Genomic DNA, 19,407 nt, shown 5'->3' with positions numbered 1-19,407 from the left:
TCATAGGAGAGGTTAGCAATGCATGGGTCATCGTTAAGCGGTGGTAGGTTGCTGGACAGTTTTTTGGTCCATGTCTCCATAGGGAGGCGGGACCACGGTCTGGCAGTTCTTATAGTGGGTTTGGTGGCTGGGGGTTTAGGGGTGTGCCATAGAAGCGGGACCATTAGATGGTCGGTCCAGGGGAGCGGGAGAGGTAGACTAGTTGTCAAATTAGTACAGTTACTGAAGACCGGGTCAAGCAAATGCCCTTGATCGTGGGTAGGGGAGCTGACCAGTTGGTGTAATTGTAACGCGGCCAGGTCGTCCGTAAGGAGAGCGGCTGTGTGATTTGCATTGGACTCGAAATGAAAGTTAAGGTCGCCCAACAAAGTGAAGTTGGCGGTGCTGCTGACGCGGTCTGCCACAATCCGTGCTAGTTGGATGTGGAATTGTTTTGGGGGGCCGGGGGGTCTGTATATGAGGGTGCCTGAGAAGCAGTTGTTCGGCGAGAGCTCCAGACTAAACGCTAGGCTTTCACAGTCTGGAATGCTTTCAGCAATGATTCGGCAGAGAAACTGCTCTTTGTGAACAATAGCTAAACCTCCTCCTCTGCCTTTTGGGCGATCTTGGCGGGAGATTTGAAAGCCAGGGGGAATGGCTGTAACCAAGGCTGGGTCTGAGTCTTCGGTGAGCCAGGTTTCCGTGAGGAAAATGATATCAGGTTTATGTTCCTCTAACAGGAGAGCAAACTCATTCTTATGCTTGGGCAGAGACCTACAGTTAAGCAGAAACATGCGGTACTCATGGCGTTGGTCCGAGGGTGGAGGGGGCTTGAGGATGGACTTGCAGAGGCTGCATGTATACGGAAGGCATTCGGCGTGGTAGGGGTGCTGGTTGCAGTTCTTTTGTAGGAGTCTTAGCTCTAAGAGTTTTTCGGAGCTATACTGCTTGGGAATCGTGGTCCGGGGTGTAGGGGGAGTGGCCCTAGGCCCGGACTCGGCGCGGACGAGCGCAGACGAGCTTGCCTTAGGCGCGCCTCCGGCGCGCAAACGGCGCTCCCGCTGCGCTCGTCCGCTGCGCTTCCTATAGATGCACATATTTATAGGTAGAGATTGAGATGGGAGCAGGAGGGGGCGTGGCCTCGCAAGTGGGCGTGTCCCGTGGCTTGGCGAGGGGGATGGCGGCCGAGAATGTAAGCAAGACTCGGTTTTGCAGCGCTAAATCCGCTGTAGGTGGGGTGGCCTGCCCAGGAAGATCTGGTGCCAGGAGGCAAGTGAGTGGTTTAAAATTCTGTCAAGAACAAAGCAGTAATTTTAAAAAGAATGCGATCCGTGCAACTCCCGGCTGAGCCTCAGGAGGTTCTGTGGTCTAACAGCGACGCTCTTCAATCGGCGCGCTTTAAACCTGATTTGGGGGCGTGGCCTCGCAAGTGGGCGTGTCCCGTGGCTTGGCGAGGGAGATGGCGGCCGAGAATGTAAGCAAGACTCGGTTTTGCAGCGCTAAATCCGCTGTAGATGGGGTGGCCTGCCCAGGAAGATCTGGTGCCAGGAGGCAAGTGAGTGGTTTAAAATTCTGTCAAGAACAAAGCAGTAATTTTAAAAAGAATGCGATCTGTGCAACTCCCGGCTGAGCCTCAGGAGGTTCTGTGGTCTAACAGCGACGCTCTTCAATCGGCGCGCTTTAAACCTGATTTGGGGGCGTGGCCTCGCAAGTGGGCGTGTCCCGTGGCTTGGCGAGGGGGATGGCGGCCGAGAATGTAAGCAAGACTCGGTTTTGCAGCGCTAAATCCGCTGTAGGTGGGGTGGCCTGCCCAGGAAGATCTGGTGCCAGGAGGCAAGTGAGTGGTTTAAAATTCTGTCAAGAACAAAGCAGTAATTTTAAAAAGAATGCGATCTGTGCAACTCCCGGCTGAGCCTCAGGAGGTTCTGTGATCTAACAGCGACGCTCTTCAATCGGCGCGCTTTAAACCTGATTTGGGGGCGTGGCCTCGCAAGTGGGCGTGTCCCGTGGCTTGGCGAGGGGGATGGCGGCCGAGAATGTGAGCAAGACTCGGTTTTGCAGCGCTAAATCCGCTGTAGGTGGGGTGGCCTGCCCAGGAAGATCTGGTGCCAGGAGGCAAGTGAGTGGTTTAAAATTCTGTCAAGAACAAAGCAGTAATTTTAAAAAGAATGCGATCTGTGCAACTCCCGGCTGAGCCTCAGGAGGTTCTGTGGTCTAACAGCGACGCTCTTCAATCGGCGCGCTTTAAACCTGATTTGGGGGCGTGGCCTCGCAAGTGGGCGTGTCCCGTGGCTTGGCGAGGGGGATGGCGGCCGAGAATGTAAGCAAGACTCGGTTTTGCAGCGCTAAATCCGCTGTAGGTGGGGTGGCCTGCCCAGGAAGATCTGGTGCCAGGAGGCAAGTGAGTGGTTTAAAATTCTGTCAAGAACAAAGCAGTAATTTTAAAAAGAATGCGATCTGTGCAACTCCCGGCTGAGCCTCAGGAGGTTCTGTGATCTTTATTACAAGAAAGCTGCTTTCAACTGTGAGACTGGCTTCTTACTGTAGATGGTTTAATGAAAGGATTGAAAAGAGGTTGAAGCCACAAAGCCCTTGAATATTATCGTTATTTCGAATTCTGAAAGATAATTTTGAAAAGATGTTCACCAATGCATTTCTGAAAACTAAATCAAAAGGAAGTTTATAAATCCTCTGCTCTTTGGGGAATACTCCTATAAGGTATAAAGGTTAAGTCAGTTTTGGTCTTCTTGCATTCAAGCAAAAATCACTTGTCTAAGTCAAATCTGGAAAAATGGATCTATGATGTACTTTCACTAGTTCATAATTAAGTATAACATCAAAAAGAGCGAAACAAGATATAAAACTGTATGCAAAGTATGAACCATAATCTTTTGTCAAAGATAATCACTCAGCCAAAAATGCCTTTGCTTCTCAGACTCCTCAAAATAGAAAGTGTCACCCTCAAATATAATGAGATATATGAAATATAACTGACTGTCAACATTCTTTTCTGAATTATAAAACTGAAATTAGTGTGCCTTTCATGGAATCCTTTTTCGGAAATATGCCCAACATATATATGCACACTCACCACTAGATAAAGTCAACAGGCCCATTTTTTATATTTTGGTGGTGCGACTCTTTGACAAAGTGAGTAAGCTTGCCTCAGTGTGGCCACGACCTGCAAGACAAAATGCACACTTTGCATGCCAAAAGGCTGTATGCTGCGAGAGGTATGGCTCTTGTAGGGCATTAGGTAGGGTGCTAGCATCGGGTTAGCTGCACGTGTGGGGTTCGATAAGGGCCTGACCGTACGTTTGGTAATACAATATTATTGTATGTTTAAAAAGAAAAAAAACAAGAAATTTACTGGAAAAAAACAAAAGTTTCAGTGACGTTAGAGTTTGGAATTGTAACTATATCTTACTTTACATAAAAAAACTTTAGAAATTCACTGAAAGAAATAAAGGTTAAAGTGACGTTATAGTTTGATAAAAATTTCAGTAATATGTAACGTTTTAAAACAAAAGAAACCCACTGGAATTCACGAGTTATTGTTATCTCAAATAACTATAGCTTGTACCATAAAGTAACTATATAGTGAAGATTACATTTCCTGTGAAAAGCTTTTTTTTGTTTGCTTATAAATTTGACGAGGTTTAATGAATCTGCATAAAGCTTTAACATCAAGTAGCATAAATCACAAAGTATCCACCTGTCAAGTTTGGTGCGGAGCTGTCTAACAAAGGAATATAAAAGGGAGTATAAAAGTTTTATTGTTAACTGCTATAGAAAACATTGCTCTACACTACAGGAAAAAACACTCAATCTAATTACACCTTGGCAGGAATCCAGAACTTTTCTCAGAGTTGTGTCTTTACTTGGTATGTAGATGTATTCAATAGGGTTCGAAAACTTCACATTATCATAATTGTTGGACTGTTTAAAATGAAAGAGTTTCATATATATCTTGTACAGGTAATTTGTGAACTACAACTCAAACTGCTCTCAAGCCTGAAAAAATAAAGAAACCCCAATGTAGGAAGGAGCATGTACTCACTTACTGTTACGTGTTAGTATAAGTATTGGGTGGTCATGAGCAGTGCATTGAGTGGGCAAGTTAAGGTTTTCATTTGGGGGTGGGTGGGTGCAAGATATGGTTTGCTCTGTTAAAAAAACACTTCCAATTTTGTGGGGGAGGGGGTGGGGAGGTGGGGGGTTGTTTTATTTCATAGCCATAGCTTCACCTTTCTGTGTTTTTAGACGAACACATAGGATCCATGATGGGTAGCTGTGGTATATGGTCCTGTATTGCCCTCCAATGATTCTGGGGACATAAACAACTGAGAGGCCAATGGTGACAGTGCCTTTGTAGTTCTGATTGGGTCAGATTTTCCAAAGGTATTTTTGTATTGCTAATAACTGCCATGTCGTTTGATGAATCTGCACAAAACTTTCCAACCAAAAGGTACTTCATGGCAAGTTCAGTGCAGATAGCTTAAGGATTATTTGCTCCGCTATACACAAAAAATTGCTCTACAGAATAACATCAAACTTGGCATGTTAGTCCAACTTTACTCACTAGAGTGTTATTGCTTGATTTGGTGTAAATCCGTTCAGAAGTTTCAGAAATAATCATTTAAAAAGCATTTCAGTCTGGACATTAAGAGGTTATATTTTACAGCTCTCTGTATCATTAATCAATGAGTCCTCCATGGTGGATTTGCAAATTAAATTAAAAAAATAAAGGCATGCCATTAGATAAGAGAACTTTTTTCCAATAGTTCATAGACTGATATTTATGTTTATGATTCTGCCACTCCCTGATGGGCTGGTTGTCACAGAACAATTTCTGATACAACCGTACTTACCCAACAGGGTGCACTGATCATTGTGTTGTCGAAAACTAAAAACCAAAAATAGCATAAGGAGCAGGATGATCCTAATTTGGCCCATAGGAACTCCCCTGGCATTATGATCAATTTAAAAACTAGTACAGAATTTGCACATCCTGCCAAAAATAAAAAACAAAAAAAAACAATTAGTGGCACTAAAGCTGTGGGTGGCCAACAGCCACAATGTACAGCCTTTGGCGGTGTACAATGGGGGGATTGCCTCCTGTGGTGTATTTGGTGCAGGTTCTGAGCAAAGGGCAGGCCATGTGGCCAACCCCTGCTGTGCGCAACAGGGGTTGGCCAAATGCAGCAGTTTGGGTACAGAGCCTGGCTGATGACTAGTGGTTGTTTTTGTTGGCTCTCCACTATGCCAAGAAGCGTAGGTTATCCATCCTTCTCATGAAAAGTGACTCTTGCTTAGAACAAGCATTGGCAAACCAATATGTCTTGCCTACTCAAGAACTATTGCCAATGTATTTTAGCCATATTGTACACCAGTGTGGCTGCTGTTCAGCATGGATAAACGTTGGTAGCATAAAGGGGAGTGTCATGGAGGGTAGTGGCATAGAGTGGAGGGGCGTAGACTGGAGGGGTGTTAAGTGAAGTGAAGCTAAAAGTTGTGGAGTGGCAAAGAGTGGAGTAGTGTGTCAGACTGGAGTGACGTAGAACAGAAATAGAGTGGAGTAGAGTGGATTGGAGTGGCATAGTGTTGTAAAGTGGAATGAAGAGGCACAGAGTGTTGAGGCATCGAGTGGAGAGGCATCAACTGGAGGGGCATCGATTGGAGGGGCAAAGAGCGGAGTGGCAAAGATCGGAGGGGCAAAGAGTGGAGGGGCACAGAGCGGAGGGGCACAGAGCGGAGGGGCACAGAGCGGAGGGGCACAGAGCGGAGGGGCACAGAGCGGAGGGGCATTGAGTGAAGTGGCACAGAGTAGAGTGACGCAGAGTGGAGTAGAGTCACGCAGAGTGGAGTAGAGTCACGCAGAGTGGAGTAGAGTCACGCAGAGTGGAGTAGAGTCACGCAGAGTGGAGTAGAGTGAAAAAGTGGAGGGGCGTGGAGGGGCATAGAGAGGAGGGTCATTGAGTGTCATGGAGTGCTGTGGAGTGGCATAGAGTAGCGTGGCATTGAGTGGAGTGACATAAAGTAGGGTAGAGTATCAGACTGGAGTGACATAAGTTAACGCAAAGGGTAGTGGAGGGGCGTAGAGTGGAGGGGAGTAGAGCATAGTGGTATAGACTGTAGCACAGGGGCATGGAGTGGAGGACCATAGAGTGGATTAAAGTGCTGTAGAATGTAGTTAAGGGTTGTAGAGTGGAGTGAAGCGCTATAGATTGGAGTTTAGTGATGAAGAGTGGAGTGGCATAGAGTGTCAGAGTAGTGGGGTGGCGTAGACATGCATGGAGTGGCATAGAGTTGCATAGAGTGGAGTGGTGTGGCGTAGATTGGAGTGTTGTAGAGTGTTAGAGTGGAGTAGAGTGTCATGGAGGGTTGTAGAGTGCAGGGGCTTATAGTAGAGTATCATGAAGTTGAGTGTTGTGGAGTGGCGTAGAGTAGAGTGGCGTAGGGGAAAGTGAAGTAGAGTGGCTTTGAATGTCATATATGGCACAGCATACAGGGGATTAGAGTGTTTTAATGTGTCGTGGAGTAGAGTGTTGTAAATGTAAATGTAAATGTAAATGTACAGGTATTTATATAGCGCAAATCACCAACCGGTCTCTAAGCGCTTGCTTAGGGAACCCGTCCTGGTATTCCCGTGTGAGATAACCCCGGCAGGGTATCCACGAGGTGAAAGCCAGGCATCCCACCGCGAGGGGCCGTTGTGGAGATTAAGCAAGCTATTGCCCAGAGTCGCAGAGTGTGAACCCGTGAATCGAGTAGGCACCGGAGCGAAAATTGTCGAGTCCATGGATATTTTAGGACTCAAGACCCCGCCGAGCCGGGAATTGAACCCTGGTCCCGGGCTGACCTCTGCTTCCAGGTCTGCCTCCTCTAACCAGTGAGCCACACTTCTCAACTTGAATTGACTAGGGTAGAGTGTCAGAGTGGAGTTGCGTAGAGTGGAGTATGGTAGTAGCGCACTGCCATTACAGACAACACATTTTCAATTGAAATGTCCATTACATTTGGAAATACATACAGTGTTTCTGGTCAAACTATATAGAACACAAACGATAATGTGTGGAAATGGCATCACAAAGTACGTTGATTTGTTTTGATCACATTAAAATATCTGTTTCCACCACACTTCAGAATTACAAAACACACGTGATTCATTTGAGCTTTCTTAATTCTGAAATAATCTGAACTATTTGCACAGTTGATTTACAGACATTTACATTACATTGTTTTGGGCTAGAAGAAAATAACATGCTACAGCCTTCTCTTCTCACAGTGGTAACTAGCAGGCTTGCCACATAAGCCCTCTCACTTTGAAGTCACAAAATGAAAAGTAAGCAGCAAGCTCCTTGGAAGACAGAGCCTGACATTTGAGCTCTGAGTTTGAATGTACAGCAAATGTAACAAGATAAGAACAAAATGTAAAGGCCTGTTTACGGAACGGGAGCACCTGTTGAATAATACATGGAGCAATGATGAACAGGTTATAATCCACGGGAGGGACAAGGACATGCTGGACAGCCTAAAACAAATAACACTAGCAAATAGAAAACAAGAAAATGTGAGTTACAAACCACAAAGCCAATGGTTAGCACTGGGCGGAATGCATTCTTAGAGAAGCTTTCAGAATGAACCCAAGATGTCTCTGCGGTAGGCTTTGACCTAAAAATGGCTGTTATTTAAACCTTTGTGACTAGCAAGCTTAACTGTTTTCCCATGACATGCTCCATGGCCATCTTTCATGATGCTTGAGCTTTCACAAACACTAGCCTGAATTCCAATGTGTAATTTAAAGGCATGATGTGGCTGGTTTCATCTGGCCCAAATATCTCGTAAATAAAATATATGTCCCTTGTCACCTTAACCCCTTCGCTGCAGCGCTAGGGGAGCCGGGGGGGGGGGGAGCGGTGCTCGCATGCCCGCCCGCTCAATAGAACGCGCCACGCAGGCACGAAATCAGCGCCGCGCAGGCGCGGCGGCAGGGCCTTGACGGAACCGCTCCGTCATGAGCACAGCGCAACCGCGGCTCATGACGGAGCGGCTCCGTCATGAGCATGCATGGGGTTAAGCCCTCTGCCCAAAACCCTGGCTTTTGGAAAAACTAATTAGGTATACTCTGGCTATTTATGGGATATTGGTTAAGCACGGTGGTCGAAGTGGGTGGGATCGGCAGGGCACGGCGTGCCCCTACTTCTCTAATTTCATAGATTCAGTTCCCCATCTTTCTTATTTTGAACATGCCTCTCAGGCGGAAGAAATTGCCAAGGCCGATAGTTAAGGCTCGGCTTTAGGGGACCGGCAGAATCGGCAGAGAAGGAAAAGGACTCTCTTTTCCTTTGTGCCCAAAGAAGACAAGGACAGTGTCCAGTTCTCCTTCCATTGGCAGCTGCCGCCCCCTCTCTTTGTTCCCCCTCTTTTTCTGTCTGGCTCCTCATTTAGTGAAAACCGAGACATCAAGAAACGGGTATTACCCTCTATTTCCTACTTTCGTTTATTTACTCCCTTGAGAAATGGATCCAAAAAAGAAAAACACTTTTGCTGGAAAAGTCGTCTTTTTTAAGTGCAGCCTCGGGGTGGAACGAAATATTAAAAATAACTAACTAACTAACTAAAGCAAGACAGAGTGGTTGCAAGGCATGGAATGGGGCATCCCCTTAAGCGAGGGAATACATAAAGTGTCCCTATATGCGGACGACCTGTTATTATATATACAAGATCTTCATGCTGTGCCACCGGAGATATCGGCTCTGTTCTGCAGAATTGAGGCGGTATCTGGCCTCAGGGTAAACTGGGCCAAATCAGGCGCTTACTCTTTCTGTGAGGGCGTGGCAGAAAATGATACAACCATTAACGGTACTGCGCTTACGTGGTATACGAAAATGTTCAGATACCCAGGAATAGCACTGATGCAGTTCTGGAAGTCCTTGCCACTCAACGTGATGGGCTGTGTCACCTTAACAAAAATGATAGTACTACCCAGATTATAATATCACTTTGCTAATCTTCCGGTGTATGTCCCAGTGAAACTCTTCAGAGACCTGGAGGGGATGCTTCGTGGCCTGCTCTGGAACTTGGGGCGACCTTGGATAGCACTACAGAAATTATATGCACCCCCGGAATGTGATGGATTGGCAGTCCCACATCTGGAATTATATTATTTAGCGGTGCAATTACAGTGGTTGGCGAAGTGGTTGAGTGGCAAAAATATGGCGGACACAGCAACCGGAGACACAATCTGGACACTGGCCCAGATCTGCGGATTGTTTCATCCGCTAGGTAATGCTCCCCGCCCGTCACAAATACACGTCGAGCTAGCCCACAGATGTTTCAGAAGAAGCCTTCACCTCACAAAAGACATACTCCCATATGCCCCGGTACTACCGCTTCTTGGGATGCCCAGAGGCAGAATTCCTATAACGGACACGGCATTGGCACCATGGGTTACAGCAGGTGTGGATACATTTGGGGACTTGTACGCGGACGGTGCCTTACTACCTTTCGCGACACTGCTGGTAGAAAATGAGCTACCAGCGGGCCAGTTTCTTCTTCACGCAGCCATTATACGAACATTCACACAAAAGTGGGGCGACATGACCAACGAGCCACCGACACATCAGTTATTAGTACTTGCATGTAATGGGGGAGGGATCGCACGTGATACACCAGCTGGTGCGCGCCCTGCTGACACATGTCCTGAAACCATTATAGAGACTCCGCACATATTGGACAGAAGATAGAGGCCGTCCCTGGATGGATAAGGAGTGGGAGCGCTTAGCAGCTAGTGCCACATATGTACCACGGAACTCGCGATTCAAACTTATCCAAACTTACATATTACATAGGGCGTATCTTTCACCAGACAAAATTAATAAATATTTTAATGTAAACACTTCCGAATGCCCTAGGTGTCGTCTCCTGGGCGCTGATTTATTACACATGCTGTGGTCTTGTCACCTGCTTCTCCCCTACTGGCGAGCGATATTGGAAACACTTGCCAACTTCACGAATGATGAGATATCCTCAACGTGGGTGGTCTGCATTCTGGGGCTCTATAAGAGAACCAATGCCAATAGAGCAGGCTCCAGGTTTTGCGACCTGGGCCTCATAACTAAGAAGTGGAAACACAAGGACCTGCCAGATGTATCGCACTGGGAAAAATCCTTTGAGGTAAGGGCGCGGGCGGAGGGTACCACACTACACAGGGAAGAAACGCTGGGTTGCGAAAGTATCCCATTGCGCAGGCATGGGACGAAATGTTGAGTAATCTCACACACTCGGACGCCACGCTGCAGGCACCCCCGATGCAACAGGTAGGACCTGACGCCTAAGGAGCCACCTAGTTGCCGACACTGTGTTGTTTCTACATGCCACCCCAACTGCAATCGCTGGGCTGAGCAGGTACCTCACATTCCCCCCAAACAGGGGAAAAAAATAAAAATAATAATACCACACGAAAAGCAGCTCATCCAGCGCGTCTTCTCTAGAACCACGTAATCACGCAGAAAAGTACAGTAGCAGCCCCCACACCATACTCACACACCAACCCAGCCGCGATCTCGCCCGGAAGATAACATAGACACTTGATGCATGCACCCTCGGTAATTAAATGTCTCACTTTTTGTTTTGAATTATGGTTCAACTGTTATAAAAAAATTATATCTAATGCACGGACTGGACGTTGGAACGTACATTGATCTACTTACTAATGACATGTTATGTAATGCAATTCCTGAGTTGGACCCCATTGTGAAATGTGTTTCCCTGTATGAATCGATGTTCTTATGCACCACCATAGCTACCATGATGGGCCGTACTTGGCTCCTTTACCCTGGCCCTCCACTGGAGATAACAGATAGTGTGGGCCATAGGAGCCCAAAGAGTACTTTATACATATATGTGACCCCACACCCCTGAAATGGCTGACACTGAAACAATATGCAGGAAATGTTATGATTTATGTGCATAGTGTTATGCAACAAGTGATATTGTTGCCGTACTGATATGTATAGAAGCGTGTGGACTAATGTACCTGTAATGAAAAATGCAATAAAGATATTAAAAAAAAAAAAGACAGATTGGTTGAAAGGTGGTCAGATTGATTTATTCACACCTGAACACATAAGCGCCACTTTATAGTGTTTGCCAGTGAAGCGCTACTTTTGTTTTCTCGTCTCTCTTTGAACAACATTGTTTTCCCTGGGTGGGATAGTGAAACATTCCTAGAGGTACTGAATTGGAAAATAAAATGTGTACAGCGACTGTGTGTTCACCGGTATGGTCTTTTTAAACCATAAGGATATAAGCAATGGGCATTGAAACAGGTCTCTTCTGGGCCCTGTAGTAACGGCCTTAACTTTTCAGGCAAAAGCACTCACTAAATTCTGAATAAAGAGTGTAAAAGGAAAAAGGTAACCATGTTGTCTCTGCTTACATTTCACATGATTTACTTAATCTTTCCTTTCCTATGAGTGTTTGCTTTTTCTAGGATGTTGTTAATTTTCTTTTTCTTTTTTAGGCAGCATTTTGCTCTTGTCTAGTGCGTCATTTGAATTGCATCACATCCAGTTGTTTATAGCGGGTCAGTGCAGTGCAAGTTTCTTTTAGAGGGGCAGTATGGTGTTCAGTGGGGGAAGAGGATGTGGCACTATGGCCAGAGCTGCTGAATTTGGAACTGGGAACCAGGTTCAGCCTTCATGACCAGTCCCCAAGACCACTCCCTTTGAGGGAGCATATTCCCATGCTAGACCTTAGAAGACCCCCCAAGATCTTAAAATCCATGGGGTCTTAACACCAGCAGGTGGACCCTAGCAGTGGCAAGTGTGGGTTAACCTTGAATGCCTGTCCACCACAATCCATGAAGTTTACCTCCAGTCTCGCGGACAGGATTATGAAGCAGCACACCATAGAGTGACAGTGACTCTGTCACTGAGGTCACAGGACCCTTGAGCAGGGTGGCTCTAGGGCAGTGCGACCGCACCGGGTGCTGACTTCAGGTGGGGCCGTTGTGTTTGTAAGTATAATATGATGTTAAAAGCACTTGCTGCCTTCTTCCGGGCCTCCAACAATTTTCGAAAACAATAAAAATGTCATGATAACTCCAGTGATTAATGTTCTTAGTAGAGAGAGATGGTGTTTTGTCTAGTGGAAGTTTTGACTCATGAAAAGGAAGCGCAGAGGGTTAATGTGCCAGCTAAGAACATGTACCATGCAGATCACAAAGTGCAAATAATGTAAATAGGTCAGTGGGTTACTGCTTTTGTCAGAGAGACCCTATTTATTTATTTATTTATTTAATTTGTATAGCGCGTTATAACCGCAGGGGTCTCTAAGCGCTGATTGTCCAGGTTACATAGTGGGGCGTAGCATTTTTACTTGATGTTAACAGTACACCTAGTGGCTGCTCCATGCTTGCTTGAACAGAACAGTCTTTAATTTTTTCCTGAAGGTTAACAAATTACACTCCTTCCTTAATTCTGGGGCCAGTTTATTCCACAGAGCTGGGAGTGTTTTAGAGAAAGCACGTCCCCCCACCGTGGCCAATTTAAACCGGGATTGGGATAAGAGAGTAGCATCCGATGAACGCAAAGTCCTGCTCGGCGTGTATGGAGATAGGCGGGATTTCAGATATCTAGGTGCCTTCCCATACAACGCCTTGTGTACAATACACAGTCCTTTGAAAACAACCCTCTGCCGGATCGGGAGCCAATGTAGCTCCTGCATCAGAGGGGACGAGTGGGCCGTCCTGGGTTTCTTATAAATCAGCCTGGCTGCATCATTCATAACCCCCTGTAGCTTATCCAGCAGCCGCTGGGGTAGCCCTATATACAGAGAGTTTCCATAATCCAGCCTAGCCAGGATTATAGCTGAAACCACATGTTTCAAGGTGGAAAAAGAGAGTAGTGCAGCAATTTTTCTCAGTTGTCGCAACAAGCCAATACAGGTGCCCACTACCGTAGTGACTTGTTTTTCCATGGAGAGTTTTTCATCCACGTACAGGCCCAAGCTTTTAACTGCAGTCGCCGGTTTCGGTGGTACACCCAGCTCCATAGGCCAGAATTTCTCGTTCCAGGGGTTGCCCGTGATGGAAATGGGCAACACTTCCGTCTTATCCGGGTTAATTTTCAAGGAGTTTTTAGACATCCAATTAACCGTGGCTTTAAGTATATCCTGCAGCCTGGTAGACGCTCCTGGACCTTCATCCAGTCGGATGATAATCTGGGTGTCATCGGCGTAGTTATAAACTAGGCAGTCCATCCTATTCAGGAGTGCAATCAATGGCTGCAGATAGATGTTAAAGAGTAGGGGTGACAGGGCAGAGCCCTGTGGGACTCCGCAAGTAATGGGCGCGGAGGTGGAAAGCAAGTCCCCCAGCTGTACTCTTTGAGTCGTACCCTGCAGGAATGATTTAAGCCATGCCAGAGCTGTGCCCCTGATACCGAAAGACCTCAACCGCGACAAAAGTTGTTCATGACACACGGTATCAAAAGCCGCGGAGAGATCTAATAGTACCAGGGCGCTAGGTGTTTTTATATCAGCCCGACTCCTCAATTCATCCAGAATTGATAGCATGACTAGTTCCGTGCTATGGTTAGCACGGAACCCTGCCTGATTGGCCTCCAGCAGGTTGTTGCTCTCTAGATGTTTTGAGAGCGATACCAACACATGCTGCTCAATCACCTTAGCCAAAAAAGGCAACTGGGAAATAGGACGGAAGTTCTTCAAACACTTTGTGTCCGATCCAGGTTTTTTTAGTAGAGGGATCAGGCGAGCCTCTTTAAAGGCTAGAGGAACCTGTCCTGTGTAGAGGGAGGTGTTCAATAAGTGCAAGACTTCTTCCTCGATGCCTGGTAGTGCCAACTTAAATACTTCAGGCGGGCATGGATCCACCAGTGAACCGGATTTAACTCGGTCCGTGATCGTGAGTAATTCCTGCTTTACAATTGAGGGGAACTCAACTAACGGAATGAGGACCGATGGAACAGTGTAATCAGGTGGACAAGGACAGTCGAGGGGTATAGTTGCCGCGATTTCTCCCAGAATATCGGAAATCTTATTCACAAAGAAGTCCTGGAACTTCTGGCAGTCCTCTTGAGTGAACTCAGTACTTTGCTCTTTGTTTGTCCTGAGCTCTGTTAGAACCCGAAAGATTTCCTTCTGTGGGTTCCTAGCAGCAACTATTCTTTCCTCGAAGAAAACCGCCTTCCTGGTTTGAATGGCTAATTTATAGGTCGCTAAGGAAGACAAATAGTCTTTCTTGGCAATGGCGTCATACTCTTTCCGCCATGCACGTTCTTTCCTCCTTACCCCACGTTTCATATCACGTAGGGAGTCATTGTACCAAGGAGACCCAGCTACCCTATTGTTACTTGCAGTTAATAAGTTAAAATCCTAACATAGAACAGCGATCTATTAACTGTCATGTAAGAACTGCATGCAAACTGCAAGGTATAAATGTAAGCATTATGTTTTTCCCCAGTCTTTGATTATCCTAATGTTGAAAAAATGGTTCATTGGGGTAGAAATCAATTCTGATTATCAAAGAGAACCTCCAACCATGGTATTACGTTTTAAATTCTTAGTTTGTGTTTCTCCAGACCAATCCCTATTAAAACTATGCTGCCTACTAGTATGGTTGCCATGTGTCTCCTACACCTTGTAGTCCTTTGTCTTATGTAACATTTCCTATACAGTGATTTACACATGTATGATTGATTGTCTCTGTGTAATATATGTGATGTAAAGTGCTCTGACACCCTACACTTGTATTAGTGGTGCTGTACATATTCTGATACTTTATTATTTTTACATTGTACACATGCTAACAGTCTCTGCAGAGATTTTTCCTTATTAGTACCAGTGGAACATAACTGCAGAAGTGAGAAAGGTGACCAGTCAACCTTTGCAAAGGGCTCTCCACTTCACAGCAGCACAAGTCACATTTTTAGTAACTTTTGATATGTTTGAGCTATAAACAATGTATTAGTTAAAATTGTCAAATTATGCAGCAGATGATGTATTATGTGACAAATATGGCAGAGTCATAATTATGTGGAAAACATTTGCAAACTAGGATATTTTGCCATTCATGTTTGAACTGCTCTTGTGGAAAAAAGGAGAAGCGCTGATGACAGAAACTCCGGTGCTGGGAGACAAATGGCTTGCGATTCCACTTTTAAGAATATTTGGGACATTCTGTGATTGGAAACGTATCCCACTTTGTGAATGTATTTTAATGTCAACAACTTATATTAAACCTTAAATAAACATGTGTATCCATTGGTTAAATTAAATAACGTAAAAAGCTGTAACTGGTTAGTGAAATGGGAAACAAATAATAAAAATTGGGATATTTTGTTCTTTCTACCAAACCTCTGACTCCGCCCACTGACCCAGTCCACAGGTTATTACCATCCTCTGATTCTCCGCCCACAGTTCCACAACTTTTTTTTCCCCCACTTCGACCACTGACTAAGCAGCATTTGTACTGGGTTTGTGCACCAGCCTGCCAATCACCGATTACTCCAATACAAGACAGGCCAGCGGAAGCAGATGTGGGAGCACTGCACATTCATACCCTTAACATGAAGTTTACATTGAAACTTATATTTAAATAAAATAAAAAAGCAACTCTGTACATAAACTCATATGCATTAACCCGGTGCATTGTCTTGCATAACGCGCACATATATGAAGTGAGTTGTTTCTGTAAACGTGTCCGTAGATTAAGCTGGTGACAGTGTGTATATAGTTATATGTTTGCAAATTTACAAAGCATATGCGTGTCCTGCGGGGCACGAGTCCTAAAAAAAGAAGTGGGGGGACGCTGTCACCAGAAGTGACGTCACGACAGGAAGTGACATCACGAAAGGTGCATAAACCATCAGGCTCATTTTCTGGGGGAGAAGTGTGAGTGCATGAGACTGTGTAGGTGGAGTGTCAGTGTGCATTGTGTGAGGTGAAGTGTGCATCAGATTGTGTCTAGACACAGTGTGAGTGTGCATGCGAATGATTGTGTCTAGGCAGAGTATTAGTGCATCAGATTCTGCCCAGTTGAAGTGCGAGTGTGCATGAGATTGTATCCAGGCGGAGTGTCAGTGTGCCTGAGAACGATTGTGCCTGGGGTGCCAGTGACCATGAAATTGTGTCCAGGCGAAGTGCCAGTGTTCAGAGATTGTGCCTAGGCGGAGTGTGTGTGTGTGCATGAGATTGTGTCAAGGCAAAGTGTAAGTGCTCATATATTGTGTCCGGGTCGAGTGTGTGTGTATGAGAGATTGTATCTAGGTGGCGTGTGAGTGTGCGTGAGAGATTGTATCTAGGAGGCTTGTGAGTGTGCATGAGATTGTGTCTAGGCGGAGTGCGAGTGTGCGTGAGAACGATTGTGTCTGGGGTGCAAGTGTGCATGAAATTGTGTCCTGGCGAAGTGTGAGTGTTCGGAGATTGTGCCGAGGCGGAGTGTGGGTGTGCATTGTTAGTGTGATGAGATTGTGTTGAGGCGGAGTGTGAGTGAGATTGTATCCTGGCGGCATATGAGTGAGATTGTATCCAGGAGGCGTGTGTGGTGTGCGTGAGATTGAACCCAGGCTGTCTGGCCTCGCGGCGGAGCCGGGCCTGCTGCAGTGAGTGCTCGGAGCTGAGCGCCCCCCAATGCTGCAGCCAAGATGCACCCCTGCATCTGAAAGGGCCCTCCCGCTGAGAACAGCATGCCCGCTTTGTTGTGATCTCGCATATGCATAGTGACCTGCACAAAAGCCCTGACGGGACCTGATGTGGCAGTCGTCATCTTCGAACAGAATAGTGTGAACTCGCGTGAAGGGAGGCGCCCCCGCCCCCAACCCCACATTGTCAAGCATATAGACTCTTTGCACTTCAGTGGTTTAGGGGCCATTGACCCGTTAGATCACCCCTTGGATGCGACTGCATCCGAGAAGCCAGCGCGTGAGCAGCGTGCTGCGTGAGCTCCGAACTCGTCCTTGGAGAGGCCAAAGAGTGAAGTCCAGCTGTTTGGCAGGGGGGCCAGAGGGAACGGCTTCCCCACCAGTAAAATAAGTGGGGGGACGCCGTCCACCTGCGTGGTACCCCGACTCGAGACTGGTGTCCTGAAGAGACATTTCTGGGCGCAATGGGTTGTGTTACAACATCAGACACCAGGCAGGGAAGTGTTAATGTCGAAAGCAGAACGCGTGTTCCACATCTGACGAGTGCTCCACTCAGACTGCACTGCAAACAGGCAAGTTTGTGGGCGGGGAACAGGCGCCCTCCAGACCGGAAAAACCGGCTTGTCCAACGTAAGTAAATTGCTTGCAGTTTTGTCGCCGAGCCAAAGAAAAACTTGGGTAACAACATACTGAATTTCAGATCGAGATTAATCCCGGAGAGACAACTCACGGTCTGTATTTGCAGAACTAAAACAAAATGGTTTTATAGGAAATCAGGTGCGTAGTAAAAAGGCCAACTGACTGCAGTTGTCGCAAAATGCTACATAATTTCAGTCACTCAAAAACACGTTCTGAAAATTCACAGAGCAGAGAGCCTACTTCCTCCGAAGGTCAATGCTGATTTATGACAAAGCGTCCGCAGTCATGTCAAAATCCACCGTAAATCTCACAGCACGATTATCGTGACCTCTTTTCCGAGCGACATCTTAAACACAAGGCTGTGGAATGACAATGAGCCTCATTAGGAGAGGACTTGCTTTGATGTGGGCCCCTACCTGCAAGCCACACTAAACAGGTGTTAATAGCAAGACTTCTGAAAAGCAGACCTGGCCCTGCTGACAGTGGAAGTCTGCAGCCTGGACAGCCATATATGGTTCTGCTGTCTCGAGAGCCTGCTGCTGGGCCTCCCGCTGACTGCGACGCGCCAAGCTACTGGGGCGTCAAAGCACTGGGTGGGGAGAATAGGCTATACCAGAGTACCTACAATGCAACCGCAACTGGCTATTTATATTGTGCACATCAAAATAGAAAAAAAGTACTTATCTTTGGTACGGATCTTTCCGGTGGATACTCAATCTGCCTGCAGAGTTGAAAAGTTCCAAATGAAGACATTTCCAGGGCAGGCTTCAAAGGTTTATTGGAGTTGCAATTACACAACCGGCAGAGCAGGTCGCAGCCTGGAACTGTCCTTAACTTTGAACATCAACATTCCTACATTCTACCAGATGTCACAGTTGTTGTGGCAGCATAATGCTATCAGTTGTGAGTTCAGAACCTAGCAAAATTCGTCACCCATTAATCTCCCCCTGGTGGCAGACAGGTACAGGGAGTTTTGCAATCACTCTTCAGCTTGACAAGTAGCGCCATGGCTATCAGACAATGCCGGCACCTCCCCAGATGTAACATTACGAGCCATGTGTGGTGTCACCTGGTGTTCTGACGTCAGTTCTCGTCCTCTCCTACCTGCCGTACCTAAAGGCAGATATAACAAGCCTTCGGAAGTGAAAGCACTGCAGTGCATTAACCATACTCTGTTCTGTGTTGTTAGTACTACACCCTCCCTAAGAATGCAGAGGTGGAGGACCTGCAAGTAGACAAGAGTACCCACCAGAAACATCATTGCTGATGGTTAGGTATGGCATCTTTTGATGAATACTTTGATCTTCATATTCCTCACCCCATGAATCTGTGACTAGAGTAGTGATGCATGGAGGAGGCCTGAGGACTCATTCAAGCATCGTTAGAAAGTGGGTTTCTGGGTGGCAGTGGTACGCACTGTGTCCAAGCAGGAACCTCAATCATAGTCAGGGAAAGTATAGTGCACACTAAAAGTTTACCTGTGCTCACTCTGGTAGCTTGGCGCAGAGCAGTCAGGCTAAACTAATGAAGCAATGTGTAAAGTATTTGTGCACACACACACATAGTAACACAGTGAAAACACCACAAAAGTACTCCACACCAGTTAAAAAAATGTGTCAATATTTTTGAGTAAAACTAGACCAAAATGACAAAAATCCATCATACACAACTCAAGATAGGAATTTTACAAGATTAAATTAAAATTCAGTGCTTAGAAATCCATAGCTCCAACTGGGGCTATCATGCCAAGCTTGACCGGGGCAAATTCCAAAGTTCAGTTCGACCGTGACAGAGCGCAAGCCTAATTCAGGAGTCATGCAGACTCGCTGACAGTACCACGATGCATCAGTTACGATGTTGGGCAAAGTCGAGGTTGACTCGTCCATTTGAAGAGTGCTGTGCATCGGTTCCGAGGCGCATATGCCGAACTGCTGAGCTAAAAGCGATGCATCAATTAAAAGCCACGCCGGGACAGGAATGAGTTGGAGTCGGGTCATCTCAGACGTCGGTGATGCACTGTATAAGACTCATGCAACAGCGGTGATTTGGAGGCGCTGCATCAGCAAAGTTGGAGCTGCGTTGTAAGTCGAGGTCGTTGGGTTGCACTCGGCGAGCAGCAGCA

This window comes from Lissotriton vulgaris, chromosome 1_1 (genome assembly GCF_964263255.1).
Source record: "Lissotriton vulgaris chromosome 1_1, aLisVul1.2, whole genome shotgun sequence".
Taxonomy (NCBI): domain Eukaryota; kingdom Metazoa; phylum Chordata; class Amphibia; order Caudata; family Salamandridae; genus Lissotriton; species Lissotriton vulgaris.
This window is presented reverse-complemented; position numbering follows the sequence as displayed.